The sequence below is a fragment of the Delphinus delphis genome, chromosome 9 (genome assembly GCF_949987515.2).
Source record: "Delphinus delphis chromosome 9, mDelDel1.2, whole genome shotgun sequence".
Taxonomy (NCBI): domain Eukaryota; kingdom Metazoa; phylum Chordata; class Mammalia; order Artiodactyla; family Delphinidae; genus Delphinus; species Delphinus delphis.
This window is the reverse complement of record NC_082691.1, coordinates 46,501,647-46,519,256: the sequence shown is the minus strand read 5'-3', so window position 1 is coordinate 46,519,256 and position 17,610 is coordinate 46,501,647. Positions and strand designations below refer to the sequence as shown.

Here is a 17,610-nt window from a genome sequence, read left to right as displayed (position 1 = left end):
CACACAGCAGGTGGTAAGGGGCAGAAAAGTGAGTAAAGCTTCATCTCTATTTACAGCTGCTTCCATCGCTCGCATTACCACCTGAGCTCTTCCTCCTGTCAGCATTATGGTGAGTTGTTTAATTATTTCATTATATATGACAATGTAATAATAATAGAAATAAAGTTCACAATAAATGTAATGCGCTTGAATCATCCTGCAACCTTCCCCTGTCCTCCGCCCCAGTCCTTGGAAAAATTGTCTTTACGAAACTGGTCCCTGGTGCCAAAAATGTTGTGGACCACTGGTTTAAATGAAAAAATATAGAGAAAGGACCTCACCAGAGCAAAAGAAGGGTCATTTTACTAATGGAGTCAGAGTTTTATGATGGCAGATATGTGAAGAAAGAAGGCTAGAATGGAATTGCCAGTTTTGCGAGTGACCGTGAGATCAAGGCTATGAGAAGGGAATGGAGAAAATGTGAGGAAGGTGTCAAAGTTATTAGCATGACAGCAAATAGGATGAGAATAAAGAACTTAGTAGGCAAGGATTACAAACTCTATGATAAAAAAAATATATTTGCAGCTTACTACGGTAGCAGAATAGCCATTCAAGTTGATCCCTTTGTATGTGAAGGAGAGGATACACTAAATGGATGTTTTGCTTAATTATCTTCAGAGAATGAGACCAATTTGCCACAACCTTTATTCCCATAAAGACTTCAAAATTTGTAATATCAAAGGTGATAAAGAAGTTTTAAAATCTCTATGTACTCTCTCTTGCTCTTTTGAAGGACCAAGTAATACATCCAGGAGATTGGTTTGAATCTGTTTCTTAGGTTTCAATACTGTTATGTAAATCATAATAAAATAGGAGCACAAGTATTTTCTTCACCTTGGAATCATCAGGTCTCTCTTGGGTAATTCAGAACTAAAATGCTTTCATGGGATTCTTATGTGATACTTCCTGCAAGAGGCGTCAAGGAATGTGTGATGGTTCCTTGATTTGTCTTGGCTCCGCAAAATCTGTTCACTGTGGACACTCCTTTGTCCACAGTGAAATTCAACTAAAGTCTACTCTGCAGTAAACAGAATAAACTGCTGATACAAAAAACAACCCAGATGCATTTCAAAATCATTATGCTGGCAGTAAGAAGCCTGACACAAAAAGAGTGCACGTGCTGTGAGCTTGTTTACGTAAAAATCTAGAAAGTACACTAATCTAGGATGACAAGTCAGATCAGTAGCGTTTAAGGGACAAGGGAAACACTATTGCAAAGAGGCATAAGGAACCTTTTAGGGATGATAGAAGTGTTCTCTTTCCTACTTGTGCTGGTTGTTTCATGGGTGTATACATCTATCAAAACTCAGGGAAACATGCACTCAAAGTAGACACAGATGTGTACTTAAATTATACTGGATTAACTTATTTTAAAAAATCAACTGCGTAATAATTACAAAATAAAAAGTTTAAAAAATTGAACTACAGATGTAATAGAAACAGATTAGATGAGGACTTTTTCCAATGGTCGGATCAAAAGTCAAGTTCTGCTTCTGAGACCATGGCAATTTGAAACATTGAAGCTTGGTATATCGTTCTTTGAAAAGCCTAATAAGTTCTCTTCACAGAGCTTCCATCTGAACAAATAAGCTGAAATCACAAGATGCTATGGAAGAGCAGAGTCATTAGGATGCTTGGTCATTTTTTGGTTTCCCCAGAAACAAGCAGTATTGCTTCAGGTTTACTGCCAACAGCCTGTGTTCTCAGTTGGGCAGGAGCTCTTGGCAAGGGTGTGTCTGGAGGGCGTATGAACCTCCTGAACCGACACATCTGGCCCAACAAGGAGCTGCCTGTCCTGTGTCCTCTCCAGGCAGCAACAAGTGACTCATCACAACCCCAGGGTTCTCTCCTGAACATGCTTGAAACTTCTCTTTTATTCAGGGGTGAGGACTCCTTAAACTATGGCGCAGGCAGGGCTACGCAGTTAGCCAGGCACCCAGCACATTCCCCTTTCCTGCAGAAGAGATGCTCACGTAAGCATTCACCCCAAGTACCTGGGAGCTGAGCCTATCACCTGCGGTCTAGGCAGAACTCTCCCCATCTACCCCTAATGCCCAAGTTAAAAAAGGCTAGAAACAATAGTAACTTTGGAGAAGGGATGTTCCTTAACTCTTTCAAGGCAATTTTAATTGAGAAAACCATAAAAAATAGTTACTACTCTCCTTCTCAATATAACTTTACAGGGTTAAGCATGCAGACTCCAGGGTTTTTAGCTGACCTTAAATTTTCAACTATAAAATGGAGATAATAATAATACCTACATCATAAGATTGTTGTAAACATTGAATAAAATAAAATATGTAAAGTACTCAGAGCAATGCATAACACACAGAGAGCACTCAAGACATGATCACTATTATTTAGGTAAGAAAAACCCAGCATCTCATGCTGAAAACAGCTGAGAGTAACAAAATCAAAGTAATGTTGGGAAAAGAATTGAGGGAAGGGACAAAAGGAGAAAAACAGACTCTGAAACGGGGCCTGCGGTTTTTTCAACTGATAGAAAAGAGCCCATATGGAGTGCTCAGGACCTAAAGGACACATTGTCCTTGCCCTCCTCTCAAGAAACTTTTTTTAAATCAATATTCTTAAGAAAATCAATTTTGACACTTAAATCAACCACCTTATCTCCAGGATTTTCCTCCTTGAGAAATGCTGTGAAGAGGGCTTTTGTTCTGATTGCTTTGCCTTCTGTTTTCCCTAGCAGTAAGGAAAGGCTCTCACAACCAATAAAGAAAAGCAGTGACACAGCTAATCAGATCAATCTAGTGGGACTCATTGATTTGATGGGAGAAACTGTGGGGCGACAGCAGGTTATAGCTGATTTAAAACTGGGTGACCTTGTTAACACCTAAAACACAAGGAGATTTTTTTTTTAATGGAAGTCTGTGAACTTCCCTTGAGCATAATATGGCAATAGGTGAGACAAACAGTCAAAAAATATTCCTGCACATCTGTAATGGGAAAAGAAGAACTTAGTACAAATATAGCGGACCACAAGTTGACTACAAATCAAATATAAGTCAGCAGTGTTCAATGAGCCCAGGATGTACAAACAGGAGTCTGAGGTGGATGAATGGAAATTAATTCTTCCAAAATCCTCAGCAGTAGCTGACAATAAAGTTCCAGAGAATGAGTCTGGGACTTCCCCAGATTACGTGGTATAAACTATCAAGAAAGTAGAGAGACACATGGGAGAGATTCTTCTTTTCCATTTCCAAGGTGGATTTTTTTCCCTTTCATCATTTTGGCCCACTATCTATCCTTGCAGAATTTGTAAACAAATTATCAATATTATGGTGAAAAATATATACAAAACCAACCCATTTGGTACCTACCAGGTGATCCTGAATTTTATCTACAAGGGTTGAATCATTCAACAGTAGAATGGGTTCACTGGGTGGATCCCCAGACACCAAACGAAGTTTGGTTTCATTGACTAGAGTAGAGAGTCCAGTGGTGATAAATAATATTCCTCAAGTTCTGGCATCTTCAGAAATACTTTGAACATCTGGATTCTTTGGATGGTCGATGCCATCAGTCATCAGCAAAGCCACTTTCACACCATCTTTGCACCCTTCTCTCTTAAGTAGCCTCGTGACATTGGCAATGGCATAATAAGAGAAAGTACCTTGCCCAATGAAATTCATAGACTTGACCCTCTGTTTAAAAGTCTGTAGATCCTTCCAAGAAGAAAAAGGTGGATCAATTTGGACAGAGCTGCTAAACTGAAGGGCTGCCAGTTTGATGTCATATTTCAAGGAGCCAGCCGGGGTCAATTGAAAAATCTTGGCACTCAAGCTATCTACAAAATCTTTCTGTTTGTCAAAGAGAAAAATTTTAGAAATTTCAGAGCTGTCCACGATGAAGACAAGATCTATGAAGCAAGTGAGGTCTAAAATAGGACAAACAGGTTAGGCAAAATCCTTGCCCTTACTCATGAAACAACTCTGCATAAGGAAAGGCCTGAGGTGATGTGGTCGTGAATTGCTTGCTTCTGAGAGGAGAAGGAAGTGAAAAAGAGAGGCACTACTGAGATAGGGCTTACACTGTAAAGAACTAAATCTCTAAGTCTACAAATTCTTTTCCTCTTGTAAAATTGTACAAATCAAAAGCAAACAAAATACCATATATTCCGAGCATCTTCCCAAAGTAAAACTTGCTTAAAGTGAGAGGGAAAGAAAGTACATTATAGTTTCAAAATCCAACAAACACTAGGCAAAATTGTCTAGAAGTAAATAATACTCTGCCTAATTCTCAAACTGTATCTCATATTGGTGAGGCCCCATCTTGTTTTGGTGCAGTTTTTTTTTTTTTTTTTCACTTTTTTGAAATCAAGGGAGAAAATGACTACACTTCATATTGTAGCAGTGGTAAGGGACAAAGAAACCTAACAGGGAGAACTTAAGTTTGAATCCTAGCTCTGTGACTTACTAATTAATTTGCCTGCGGCCTTGAGTGTGCCACTTCACCTCTCTGGGCCTCAGTTTCTTTATCTATGGGAGTGGCAAGCTCTGTCATGCCCATTCTAACAAGGCTACTGTGAAGCTCAAATGAGATAATAAATGTACAAGTGCTCTAGAAATTCTGATGTTTTTATAAGTATGCTCTATAAGTTTGTAAGGTGCATTATTATCATATCAAAATAGAATATCACATATATACCTAAATATGTGGTTTGCTATTTGCATCAAATGCTATTTGGAAAAATTCATTTTAGGGTTTTAAGAGGCTAAAGACAGAACAAAACAAAAAATTAGGGTTTTAAGAGGCTAAAGACAGAACAAAACACTGTTTTACCCTGGAGACTTTTCCTTGCAAGTAAATTGGACTTTGATCCTTTCTTTCTTTGTCCATATATTGCTTGACTCATAAAAGCTGGCAAAAGCAGGAGATACAAGACAAAATGTCTGTTCCACATTATGGTAGATGGTAAAAAATCATCTGCCGTGTATCACCTTTAGTAGAAAAATCAGTTATAAATACTTTAATAAAATATAGAGTTTGCCATTTTTAATTTCAAGCCAGTGGTATTGAAAACTGACATGTGGCAAGAGAAAAAGGTTTTCATTCTTATTTATAAAAAATTATCCACATTGAGATTTTTAAAGTTTCTAATCCAAATAGATCACAGCAACACAACCAAACCTCTATTAATGAATATTTTTGTATATTCAAAGAATTACACCCATGTAGTCTGAATTTCCCATTATATTATGGGGAGCAGGAGGTACACAGCCATTTAGAAACATTTCAGTCCCGCTCTATATGATGACTGTGGTTCGATCACAGGGCCTGTTTGACTTTTCCACCTTCTCCAAGGTAGTATCAGATTGCTGCAAGGGTATTTCATTCGTTTTCATTGTAACTAATTCCTGACCATGCCAATATTTTTACAGGGTTGTAGAGAACCACCACCATTTCTGTCTTAATATTACATGCACAATTGCAATGAGTTCAGCGGTCAAGTCAAAAATTGAATTGCCCTTCTGTTTCCATAGAACCCCATTTTCTACGTTTACTTTGTTAACTTCAACTCCACCAGAGTTCCAAGCTGTAGTACAGCTGCATACCCAGCCAATCAAAAGAGTATGAAAACAGTGAAGTAAGTCAGAAAGAGAAAAATAAATACTGTACGTTAACACATATATATGGAATCTAAAAAAAAAAACAAAAAACGGTCATGAAGAACCTAGGGGCAAGACGGGAATAAAGACACAGACCTACTAGAGAATGGATTTGAGGACATGGGGAGCAGGAAGGGTAAGCTGGGACAAAGTGAGAGAGTGGCATGGACATATATACACTACCAAACGTAAAATAGATAGCTAGTGGGAAGCAGCCGCATAGCACAGGGAGATCAGCTCGGTGCTTTGTGACCACCTAGAGGGGTGGGATAGGGAGGGTGGGAGGGAGGGAGATGCAAGAGGGAGGAGATACAGGGATGTATGTATATGTATGGCTAATTCACTTTGTTATAAAGCAGAAACTAACACACCCTTGTAAAGCAATTATACTCCAACAAAGATGTTTAAAAAAATTTAAAAAATAAAACCAGGCCAAAAAATAAAAATAGATTATGAGAGCAAAACTAACAGATTTTCTGCGTTAGCTGGAAGAACTACTGCGCAGAAAGAGAACTTGAAATCAGGAAGCAATCCCCTCTGAACATCCCTGTGAAACTATTTTTCTGGGTAGATTAACAATTTAAAATCTAATCCTGTATTTAAATCTTCAGGAAACTTTAGCACTCAGTATGCCTAGCTATGTACCAAATGCCTTTTAAACCCACAGGCTTCCCTGGCAAGAGAAGACTCCTGTGTGGCTAGCTCAGTATACCCTAGAATGGAAACAAGAAAGCTTATTTTGAACCAATGTTCTGCATGGTTTGAAATGCTTGCCTGTTTAAAGTATATTGACTTCAGAAGTTCTGGAAAAGGAATAACAGTTTCCTTCTTTGGCACCTTTCCTTCATGGAATGGTAGCTGGGAAATTGTGAGCATGATTTTTCCAGACTTTGAATAGGGAGTGGAAATATATGCAAAGGCAATGAGGAATGAGATGGGTGACTGACTTCTTTCATACATGCCAGATGGAGAAGCCCCAATGAGAAGCAAAGCTGTTGGGTTGGGGATGGACCAGTAGATGGCTCCATGCCATTGTCTGCTCCTCGAATAGCATCAACTAGCAGGAATTTTATTAAGCTGACTTTGTATCACTATGGCCAAGCATCTCTCTTGGCAAGTGCCTCAAGTGTAATTGACCAGATGTCAACTGCTCTTCAGACCAGGTATGCTAAGATGTGGAGATAGCTGGGTATGAAAAAAAGAAGAAGAAGAAGAAGAAGAAGTGTGTTGAGGAAGTAGAACACAACGAGGATATGTCTCTCCAAGTAATCCCTTGCTAACCAAGGAGAAGAATACAGAGGGCTGTATAACTTTAACACTGAAGATTAGTATAAGGATAAAGCTATGTAGCAGAACACAGCTGCTATTGTATTTTCAGAGGGGAAAAAGGTGTAATATTATGTCCGTAGTATTACATATGCCATCTCTCTTTTTTTGACCCCGTACGTAAGGAAGTTCTCAGAAGTTCTGGAAATAAGAGACTGAAAATTTAATTTCATTGAGAACAAGAGAGGTTTTACAAGCTTGAAGCTTTCTCTAAAATTTTCCTTAAATATTTATATTTTCTCTTTCTGTGTTGTTTATTCTTTACTAAGAGCAGATTTTTTTTTTATTTTTATTTTTTTGCGGTACGCGGGCCTCTCACAGTTGTAGCTTCTCCCGTTGCAGAGCACAGGCCCCGGACGCGCAGGCTCCGGACGCGCAGGCTCAGCGGCCATGGCTCACGGGCCCAGCCGCTCCGCGGAATGTGGGATCTTCCCGGACCAGGGCACAAACCCGTGTCCCCTGCATCAGCAGGCGGACTCTCAACCACTGCGCCACCAGGGAAGCCCAGAGCAGATTTTTTATGACGAAAAATCAGGATGCTATCTGGAAATCTTTACAATTTTCCTTTCTAAGAAATATCTGAAAGTAGACAGGTCTTGCTCTATCATAGGTTTGACTGTCCAACTTTTAAAAAAATTATTCCCTTCAGTGAATAAAGAAGTCTTAACATTTTCATGCAGAATCCACCCAAAAATGAACGATTAAATCTATTTCAGCTGTCCCCAACCTTTTTGGCACCAGGGACAGGTTTCGTGGAAGACGAATTTTCCATGGGGCGGTGGGGGGGGGAGGATGGTTCAGCGTATAATGTGAGAGATGGGGAGCGATGGGGGGGCGGCAGATGAAGCTTTGCTCGCTTGACCACCGCTCACCTCCTGCTGTGTGGCCCAGGGGTTGGGGACCCCTGATCTATTTATTAAGCCTTGACCAAACTCTGCTTTTAATGGGGAAAATATTTTCTATTTTTCATTTAGTTGATTTTATTTTCAGGTATTAGAAAGTGTTGTATTGTATCTTGGTGAATTCTTCCATTTCCCACTAGATGGTATTTACACTTTTCTTTTATTGGGGACAAATAATAGCATCAAATCTCAGAACTGGAAGGAAACTTAGAGACCACTTTTATTTGATTCTTCCACTTCACAGGTGATAAAATAGAGGGCAGGTGTTGAGACCCACCCAAAGATCATCCTGTGAGATAGTGAGGGAACAAAGTTTAGATCTTTGTACATCAGCTGGTCATCTTTCATTATCCCTAAATACCCCAGGAGGTTTCTAGGCCTTGGTACCATCCAGGCTGTGCCAGAGCAGGAGAAAAAGGAGCCTGTTATATGGCCAACAATATATGTTTGAAAAATAGGAATTTTCCCTTAGTAGCAAATGGCTCAAGACAAATTATCATGGGCTAAATTCCAGGACATAATGAGTCTCATCTCTCACTGTGTAAATCTAAATGCCTGGGCCATCATAGGCAATGAACACCATTTATGAGAGCCCCGAGTTGAAGAACTTTCTTCCTTTAGGTTTGGGCAGGTTTGCCAGAGTAGCCTGGGATTGTTGTTACACTGATTTGAGTAAACTGTGGTTGCTGTGCATGTTATTGATACCTGATCAAAATACAGCTAGTAATATGGTTAGATATCATCATTTGGATGAATAAAAAGTTGCAGAAACTCAACATCCATTTGAGTTTTCTGGTCAGTCCATTTGGAATTTAATAAGAATATTCAACAAGGAAAGTTTTTTAGATAAATCAATCAAATTTCTGGAACTAAAGTGTTTTAAGAACATTAAGTAACTTATTATCCCACATTATGTCAACACTTTACAACTCTGGTTCACACAACATTGTCCCCAGTTGAGGTAACAGAGTCATCATTTTTTGAGTTACATCTAAATTACATAGTTCCTCCTATACAATAGTTTGTTTCTTCCTCTGTCCTTTTAAATGCTGTACTAAGGGTAAATTTTTCATGGACAAAGTTTACAGTAAATAGGACTTGAGATGAATTCATATTTTACTATTTTGGATGTGAAAAACATTTTAATGATATACAACTCACACAAATATAAGGTACCTAATATCATTATTCATTGTTTATATCCAGAGCCATAGATTCAGAAATACACATGTATAATTTTATTTATGTAAGTAATTTTTCTTACTTATATTTATATGTATAATATTCCTTACACTAATTAACCAAATTCAGAAATGCCAAATATCAACAGAAATTAGTGAGGACTGACCATGGATCTTGAGGGACTACTGTTTGAAAAAAAGATATTTGGGCACCACCTTGTGGGGCTTTGTAGAAAGACACCATGAGAGAGTTTGTCTACTATCATTAACAGATTAAAATTCTTAATTCCCTATGATGCTGAATATGTAGAACGAAAGTTGCTGTCTACAAATTCTCTGGGTAGGGAAATAAGAAGATGAATCAAAGGGGTGAAAAAATTACTTTGATATATGAATCAAGAAACTAACATCTGATGAAATCTGAAACGTATTCATTTAAGAAATGTTAACCTTGTTCCTACTATGTGTGAGGCATACTGTGTCTTGTTTGTTTTTGGGTAGAAAACAAATGACACAGTCACCTCGGCCTAGTGGAAGAGATAGGTAAGAAAAAGGCAATGACAAGTTTTACCAAAAATATTCTTAAGTAGTCAGATATCCCACTCTAGCTAGTAAGATCATGCTGAAGTGTTTGGGAGCAAGTGTACTGGTGTCTGCAACTTTGAAATGCATTGTATAAACAGAAGATGCATAGAGGGATGGGTAGATGGATGAATATTATGATATAGCAAATATGTCAAATATTATAGATCAAATGTTAATTGTGGAGTCTAGATGGTGGGTAGTGGGTTTGCTATATAATTCTGTCAACTTTTGTGTATGTTTGAAAATTTTTATAACAAAATATTAGACAAAAAAAAGGCAACAGCAATACAGCACGATAATATCTATGAAAGAGACCTGCAAAGGTGGCACCCAGCCCAGACTGTGACACAGAGGTTAGAAGTGCAGGGAGCAGAGGATAAGTAGACATTTTCTTTTCTGCTGTGTTAAAGGGTTTAGACTATCTTGAAATCAATGAGGAACCAGTGAACAATGTTAAGCAGAGGAATGACATGATTACATTTTCATTTTAGGAAAATCACTCTGGTGACCGTGTGAAGAATTAATCTTGCAGGGAAGCAAGCCTGGAGACTGAGAAACCTATTAGGAAACTTAGTAAACTAAGAGACAGGGCTCTTAAGCATCAACAGTAGGAATGGAAAGAAGTGAACAATTCCAAGAAATGTTTAGAAAGTAGAATCGAAGAGCTTAGTACCCAACTGACCCAGCAGAGGGAAGGAAATGAAGGAAAAGGACAGTACCCAGTAGTTTGTTGGAAAGTATTTAACAATCGACCCTGAAAATAAAAAAGTGTGCGTGTGTATATATATATATATATGTACATAAGTTTATTCTAAATATTACCGATATGAAGGGTATGTACTTACAAATACTGTAATAACCAAATACACAATATCATCTACTGGAAATTCCATATAGCAAATTGAAGCTCATAGGATGCTTCCATTGATTTTTGCCAAATTCTTGTATCCTTGGCCAACTTATGGTTGCAACTGATCAATGACTGTAGTTCCAACTTTAACAAGTACGCCCCTGCTTTCATATTTCTATGATACTTCTACTAGTGTATAACCTTTGGTATCTCTTTTCTCCCCTTATTTAGTCCTCTCCACAGGAGGAGGATTTAGATTTATCCTAAATGATGGGGGTAATAGTCTAACATCCACTGGTCCGTGTTTCCTGAGTGGGTAGAATTAATGTGTTCAAAGTCCTATGCATGTGTGACCTCATCTTCTACATAACTTACTATTAGAGATCTAAGGATGGGAAGTAGTGAGTAACGTCCCTTGCAGCTGGAAGGTTCTGTTTGGTGAGAAAGTCCAAAGTCTAGACACGAATGCTAGTACCAGGAAACTTAGTTGGGGTTGCAGGTCCAAGCTGCATTCAGCTTTACTAATAGTAATGCTGACGCTCTGATCTCCATGTCTCTATTGTATGTATTTCTCAATTATCAATAACTCCAAGTCCAGAGGAAGAATGTTGTGAGTAATAATCACCCTTAACTCCCATCCCCCTGTGTATATATGTGGACATAGTTAAAAGGGAGTAGATTTTATTTCATTGTTTATATACTCTCCACTCCCCAACCTCTAAAATAAACACAAAGGAAAAAATTCAGGTTAAAAGGAATAATTTTCAGAAACTAAAATTTTAAAGAGATGCTAGGGACACCAATGTTAATTTCAACTACAAGAAAAATGAATAGAGTCAATGCACTTATTAGAATGAATAAGCTTATCCACTTCTATTTATCATAAATGGATGTTGCATTTTGCCAAATGCTTTTTCTGCATCTATTGAGATCAGTATGAATTTTGTCCTTCATTTCGTTAATGTGGTGTATCACATTGATTTGTGGATGTTGAACCATCCTTGCATCCCTGGAACAAATCCTACTTGTTCATGGTGTGCGATCCTTTTAGTGTATTGTTGAATTCTAGTTTGCTAATATTTTGTTGAGGATTTTTGCGTCTGTGTTCATAAAGGATATTGGCCTGTGACTTTATTTTCTTTTGGTGTTATTGTCTGGTTTGGGTAATGCTGGCCTCATAAAATGAGTTTGGAAGTGTCCTTCCTCTTATATTTTTTAGATTCTATTCTATTTAATAGTCAGGGTAGGGCTTACTTGCATCTAATAATGTCAAGGCAACTGCTGATACATCAGCAGACTTTATAGGCTATTAAGTGGGAGTTTTACTTCCCAGACATATATAGTAAAACTACAAGAAAGAAAAAATGTTAGGCAATAACACATGCATTTAATAAACAATTTGCAGGCTTTAATATAAGAAATTATTTCTATATAAACAGGAAATGGTTTAGATCTTCAATCAGAGATGTAGAATTTACATGTATTGGGAGACAAAGTTCCTGATGATAGAATAAGATAGCAGAATAGGATAAGAAAAAAAGCTTAGAGTTTCTCACAGAATTCAGTGCCTTCCCATTTTAAGCAGTCTCTTCCAGTTAAATTCAGTCTTTGGCGCTATTCAATTTCACCCAATACACTTATTTCTGGCATACTTATGAGACAGCAAATATGACAGATATGTATTTTCTTGGCTGACATGTTAAAAAAAACAAATAAAATTTGGAATTTTAACTTTTAAACCATTAAATAAACAATTACACAGATGCTTTTCCCTCCAGCTTAATAAAAACGAAGTTGCTTTTGGAGAGATTATTTTTAAACTCAATGTGTAAACGTCCATCATCACAATATAACAGTTTTAACAGTCTGAGCATTTGCTTAGTTAATACACCATGCGTGAATACTTCTTGGGATATACAGTATCATTTCCTTTAAGGTACCACACATGTAACATATAGCATCATACCTCATATTAGAAAAGTGTCCCTTCCTCAAGAGTCTTGCTGCCTGACAACTGTAGAATAACCATGATGCAAATGGCCTTCCTGGAGGTGCTAATGCACAAACTACAGAACCATAGGCCTCAGCCCTGTGTAATATCACAGTGTTTATGCAATTAATATTTTAGTGTACAGTTGCAAAAACTTTTGTGTATTTATCATATTTTACAATTTGTACTAATTTATTAAAGACTTGAAATTTTAGTTGCGTAAAATGGTTCACTCATTCTGATTACAGTTGAATGTAACGAATTTATTAAAAGAGCAGGACTCCATAGGATCCATCACAAAACAACTTTATTTTTCCCCCAACTGTCCTTTCATACCTTTTTTTTTTTTTTTTTTTTTTACGGTAGGCAGGCCTCTCACTGTTGTGGCCTCTCCTGTTGCGGAGCACAGGCTCCGGACGCGCAGGCTCAGCGGCCATGGCTCACAGGCAGAGCCGCTCCGCGGCATGTGGGATCTTCCCGGACCAGGGCACGAGCCCGTGTCCCCTGCATCGGCAGGTGGACTCTCAACCACTGCGCCACCAGGGGAGCCCCTCATACCTATTTTTGAGGGCAGGATTTTCCTTTCCCATTGGATGAAATTATAGGCAGGTGTCATGAGTCTCTGAATCAGTCTTTGATATAAAAATCACTTCTTTCACATTGAGTCATAAAACTGATGCGGGCTTCCCTGGTGGCGCAGTGGTTGAGAGTCCGCCTGCCGATGCAGGGGACACGGGCTCGTGCCCTGGTCCGGGAGGATCCCACATGCCGCGGAGCAGCTGGGCCCGTGAGCCATGGCCGCTGAGCCTGCGCGTCCAGAGCCTGTGCTCCGCAACGGGAGAGGCCACAACAGTGAGAGGACCGCGTAGAGCAAAAAAAAAAAAAAAAAAACCAAAAACCAAAGAAACAAAAAAACTGATGTTTCAATAATTAAAAAGTCTATTTCCATGTAGCAGCTAAAACTCTGAGCTTAAAACTTCTCCTCTCCCCAGCTGGGGCTCGCTTCAGGCTGGAAGCCTGCAGTGGGAAAGGGGAAATGGTCATTTCCATTTCCCCACTTTGTGCCTCTCTGTCTTCCCCAAACTCATGAAGAGCAGTTTCTGACTCTTCAGAAAGCCTGGGAAGATCTACTTAACTGATTACTACTTTGTTTTGGTTTTGGAAGATATTCACGTGATCCCTTTCTCCACTCTCCAGCTCTCCTGCTTTCGTCAGGGATTCTGCTTCACTGAGGATCCCTTGTCAAGGTCTCTTAAACTGGCAAGGTCTCCTCTCCGGCAGCTGTCAAACACAGGCCTCCTTCACACCAGACATGAAACGCCTCCAAAGTCTATCAGCTGAAGTCGCTTCCCTCCCACCAGAAAGCCCTCTAACTGACTGCTCTAGGCTGCCTCTCTCCCCTTGTGACCCACATCTAGTCTGCAGGGCACGCTCCTGCATCATTTATCCTGACAAACACTAGGAATGAAGGTTGTTCCCATAGACGCACCTCTCACCTCTCGACCTTCAGAGTAACTAGCTGGCCTTCTGAGTTTCCAGGCATGGCTCAGACAGCAGTGTGCCACGTTTCCTGCCTGCATCCCTGTTCCCAGTTGCACCGATCAAGCTCTCCATTGAGAACAGCACTTTTAGACCTCTCCTAGGGGATTAGGAGTGAGACTCCCTGGAAATGAATTTCTCCAAAAAAATCTCCCCCAGACTCTTCATTCCCAACCCCTTTATATCCCTCAGTGTGTTTAGGTTTTCAGGTTACAAAATTTTTCCAGTACTGCATAGGTGTTAGCACTATGCTAGCACTGCATAGGTGATATCACTTTGGAATGTGAGAATATTCATCACCTATTATTTTGCTCCAGTCTAGTGATGACAAATCCTATTTTTAACATCCTGTTACATAAACAAATATGCTGTATGAGCATAGCTAAATCCTGAAAGTGAAGCAGAGAAATGAAAACGGTTTTGCATGGTAGAAATATCTGAATTTTAAGATATTTCCTTCAATATTGTTTTCGCAATAATATTTTTAAATTTTGAGTTGGAATGGAAGCATTCATGTGTTTCTTTAATTTTTCATCATGCATTCATTGTTTTGATTCAACAAATAATATGGGGAACAATGATAATTGTAATGTGTATCCCACTCTCAAGGAATTCACAGTAGAACCATATGAGTATATTGTAATATAATCTGCAATAACATTATTATAATATAATATGTAATTATGTGTGTGTATGTGTAAATAGGCTAAGGGTGTGAGACAGGCACAGTGACAAGTGCCAAGGAGTTCAGAAAGGTAGACATGACCTCCAGTTGTGGGAGACTTTGAGAAACTGAGGGACGTATCTTGAGAAATGGATAGAATTTAATTTTTCTAAGCCATGGAGAAGGATATTCCAGGGAAAAACGGAATAAAGGCATGTTTAGGGAAGTTGCTTTGTAAAAGTAATTGGGAATAATTCAGTAGGGCTGGAGCTAGTATGGGTTAAAAGATCAAGTTGGAAAGATATGTTGGGCCAGAATGAGAACAATCTCATGTCTATAACTTCTTTTAATATGCCAGAAGCTTTTGTGTATGTTACATAGAGAGGAATATTCACCATTTATTAACTTATTAATTTTAAAACAATATATATACCTCACTTACACAGATAATTCATGAAATATACTAATTTAATAGATTACATTTCTCCAAACTCGTAAACATCGTTGCAAACTGAGTCCCCCTTTTTAAATGTTTTTCAAGAGAAGACAAAATATACTCAACATTGCAATGACTATAAAACTGACTGATACAAAATTTACAAAAGGGCTAAAACTTAGGAAGTAAATTTGTTTCCTCATCATTTCTATCCTGATTCTGATTCTCTTTATGCTTCTGAATTCTTACCTCTTCCATTTCTTCCTGGGGTTACAATTATACTCAGCTGAGAAAGCCAGGCTTAGTTTTGCAAATAAGCGGCTGATAGTCCAAGATTTTGAACATGAGAATTAAGTCCATTACCCATTTGAAGCTTTTATAGTCACACATTGCACATTACATCAGAAACAGTCCAAATTATTGGCTGAGGCCAATCAGATATGCTTTGAGTTTTTGGTGACCTGGTCTTTCCCTCAAAATGACACTGGTTCTGGGCTTCCCTGGTGGCGCAGTGGTTGAGAGTCCGCCTGCCGATGCAGGGGACACGGGATCGTGCCCCGGTCCGGGATGATCCCACATGCCGCGGAGCGGCTGGGCCCGTGAGCCATGGCCGCTGAGCCTGCGCATCCGGAGCCTGTGCTCCGCAGCGGGAGAGGCCACAACAGTGAGAGGCCCACGTACCGCAAAAAAAAAAAAAAAAAAAAAAAAAAAAGACACCGGTTCTGAACTCATTATCTTCACAGTTACATATATGTCTAACTTGCAGTGTTGGTTCGGGAAGTCTTTTTCTCGTTTTACTACTTATACAACTGCTTTGGGCTTCATTGGGTTCAGGTAATTCTAAAATTAATTTGATCCATTGAAAATACAAATTTTCTTTCTCATCAACCACAAAGAATTAACAGTATTGACATCTTAACTCCAGGCTGAGGGGTTTGGATCTTGGTCTGTAGGAAACATGAGCCAATGAAGGGCTCTAAATAAGAGAGTCGCTTGAGATGTGCTTCAGGAAGATCAAAGGTTTAGCATAAAAGGGTAGGAACAGGGGAACCAGAGACAAGTTTGGAGACTATTGTCTGGGTGAGCAGTAATTAAGACCTAAATAAACTAGGGCAATGGCTGTGGGAGCAGAGAAATTAGCAGAATTTAGACACCTTATCTGTTTCAAAAGCCCAAATGTGATTTACTCAAATCCCACCCAATGAGTGGAAGAGACCAGGGAGAGAGATGGCTGTGGTTTCACTGGGATTTGATTGTGATGTTGATGGCTGCTACTTTAGTGCTTCAGTGCTCATTGGAAGGGATAAGCCCAGTTTCTTAGTCAGTTCGGGCTGTTGTAACAAATTGGCATAGACTGGGTCCCTTATAAACAACAGAAGATTATTTCTCACAGTTTGAATGCTGAAAGTCTGAGATGAGGTCAGCACGGTCGGGTTCTGGTGAGGGCCCTCCTCTGGGTTTCAGTGCCGACTTCTCATCGTGTCCTTACATGGCAGAAAAGGGTTGAGGGGGCTCTCTGGGGTCGCTTTTATAAGGGCAGTACTCCCACTCTTGAGGGCTTCACCCTCATGACCTAATTACCTCACAGGGGCCCCACCTTCTAAAATCATCACATGGAGGGTTAGAATTTCAATATATCAATTTGAGGGGGGGAGTACAAGCATTTAATTCATAATGCCAAGATATCCACTAGTGAAACAGACACCCTGTGAAGAGGCAATCAATGAGCAAAGCAAGAAATGTTCCCATCACCCATGGTGCAGTTATCATCCTAAAACTACCCCAGTTGATAGACACTTTGCATTGCTGCTTGAACCTTATTATCTCTGACTTAACTCTGTGGGCACAGGATTATGAAGTTGAAGTGTCTGTCTATCATTATGGAATTAAGCATCCTAATCCCTCCAACAATACTCTTTAAAATAATATTCACTGGGTTTTCTCTCATTAAAAAAGTTTTACATTTTTTATCTCAGGAAACAGAAAAGTATAATAAAGAAAATATTGATCACCTTTAAACCTACCCCACAGAGACATCTACTGTTAAAATGTTGGCACAATTCCCTCTAGTCTTTAAAAAATAGGTTAGGATCATTATGTATATTCCATCTGGTACTACTTTATTCCTGTAACAATAAACGGTGAGTGTTTCCTCTATCTTGAAATATTTTTTTTTCCCTGAAACAGAGGTTAGTAAACTAATCCAAACTGCCACCTGTTTCTGTAAATAAATTTTCCTGGAACACAGCCATGCCCCTTTGTTTATGAACTGTCCGTGGCTGCTTTTGGACTAGAACAACAGAATTGAGGAGTTGTGGTACAGGCAGTATAGCCTGCAGAGCTGAACATATTTACTATCCGGTCCTTCACAAAAAAAAGGTTGCCAACCTCTGTTTTAAAAGATAATTTTAATGGCACATAGAATTAGATCAGAGGCTGTTTTATTTGGTAGGGAATGGACCAGTAGTTAG

At 39.0% G+C, this 17,610-nt stretch overlaps 1 protein-coding gene across 2 annotated transcripts in view; it reads left to right on the top strand.

The window, feature by feature from the left end:
• Positions 1–17,610, top strand: part of MIOS (meiosis regulator for oocyte development) — a 119,081-nt gene that overhangs the window by 45,660 nt on the left and 55,811 nt on the right. The window contains exon 2 of one of the 2 annotated variants that reach the window (XR_009520613.1): positions 57–109. The gene's annotated coding sequence lies outside the window, so the exon portion shown is untranslated. Of the gene's footprint in view, positions 1–54; positions 110–17,610 lie in introns of those variants that run through there. The other variant, XR_009520615.1, reaches the window with a different exon arrangement.